The following is a 1,765-nucleotide window of genomic DNA, read 5'->3' on the forward strand; positions in this document are numbered from 1 at the left end:
CGGCGCTCGTCTCCGGGCAGTCCTGGGTAGGGGATACGCATCGTGACTGCATTTGGAGAAAAGAGGACACCAGTTCCCCACGGATGGTCCCCACAGGTGCTGTAGCCGAGAAGTCCAGGACGTGCCACCGCAGCGGCTGGTGCCGGGGGCGGGTGATGGTCGGAGCCCTGGGTTTGCTGGCAGGATTTAATCTTTGTAATCCCGTGCTACACGCTGCTGGGGTTGTGTTTATCCCCTCGACTGTGACTTAGGGCTTTCTCGTCATTCCACCCCGCTCCTGGAGCAGCAAGGAGAAACCGGGGCGATGGGTTTGCTGACTGCCGGCACGGACAGACGGACGGACGGGGCTCCGTCCCTCGCGTGCCGAGTCAGCAGCGCTGATTTCCCAGCACAGGCATCCTCCCCACATCAGCCTCCCTCGTGTGCCGGGCCCGTCAGGAGCAGTCGCTCCAATTACGGGCTTTAAAATGCTGTTAATCCCGCAGCTGGAGCCAGTTGATTCCCAAGGCTCGGGTGCGTTGGAGCGGGGGCCGCGCTCCTGCCACAAAGCGGGGAATTTTGCTCGCTTGGGCACAATCTCGCCGCGTCGTGGTCTGTGCCGCGGGAGGCACGGGGAGAGGCTGGAGATGGCTCTGGGCTGAGGACTTTCGCATTTCAGTTTTTTCGCGCTATGAGCCTACACGTAGCTGGTTTCTGGCCTCCCCTCACCTTTTCCCTGTGCCTTCCCCATTTTTGCAACCAAGGGGGAAGACCTCGAACATCGAACATGCCTGGCACTGACTGAAAATCCACACCCTGAGTCACAACACCCCGTTTCCATACCTTGGGTGGTGCTCCGGATCTCCCTCTCTGCTCTGACAGTGAAAATAGCATCCGTCCACCCTGCTCCCTCCTTCCCCCAGGGCCTGGGGCTGGGCCAGTCAGGCTTTGGGGGGTTTGGTTTTAATCCAAATTAGCTGCTTCCCAGACTGCTGGGCTTCCCGCAGGGCTCTGGAGGATACGTCTCATCATCCGTCCTTTGATTGGAGTTCAGGCACCTCTCCTTCACTTTCTAATCCGTTTATAGGTGTCCCTGCTTAGTTTGAGAGCTTATCGGAGCCAGGGAGAGGCGCCTCTGCATCTCCTGGAAGACGCCTGGTGGTGGCCAGAGTGCAGGAAAATCACCCGGCTCCTCTTTATTGCCCCTTTGTTGGGGCTTGGGAGCAGCGGCAACGCTGCAGATAAGGGTGAAAGCTGCGCTCCAGGGTGCGACACTGCAGCTGGGGACAGCTTGTCCTCACAGTCCTCAAACTCTCCTGGTGCCCACCAGCGGCCCGGAAGCAAGGTGACAACACTAGGGCAGGCGTCTGGCGTAGCCAGGGTTGATGGAAGTAGCTACAGGCAGGTGCTGGAGTGATATCCTTTTTTTTTTTTTATAAAAACAAGGCATCCCAAGCAGGCTTGCAGATGCCCCCAGCCCTGAGCCCTGAGCTCAGCCCTGCTGCTGGCCTGTCTCACTGCGGGACTGTTGCTGTTTTTGGTGGCAAATGCTCCTTTTTGCAGCCTTTTGCCAGGGAAGGACACTTGCCGTGGCCTCTTTTATTTGCCGTGGGGTGCTCCACGCCTGGCAGCCTCACTGGGACGCACGGAATGGGATCCTGGCAGGGTGGGTGACTCGGGGAGGAGCACCCCGGTGGGATGGGGTTGGGCAGGAGCTTTGTGCTGTGCCCGGGAGCGGAGCCGCCACCACGCTCTGACCCGCAGACCCGTGCATTGCGTCAGGGTG

The sequence above is a fragment of the Apaloderma vittatum genome, unplaced genomic scaffold, assembly GCF_000703405.1.
Source record: "Apaloderma vittatum isolate BGI_N311 unplaced genomic scaffold, ASM70340v1 scaffold26173, whole genome shotgun sequence".
Lineage (NCBI taxonomy): Eukaryota > Metazoa > Chordata > Aves > Trogoniformes > Trogonidae > Apaloderma > Apaloderma vittatum.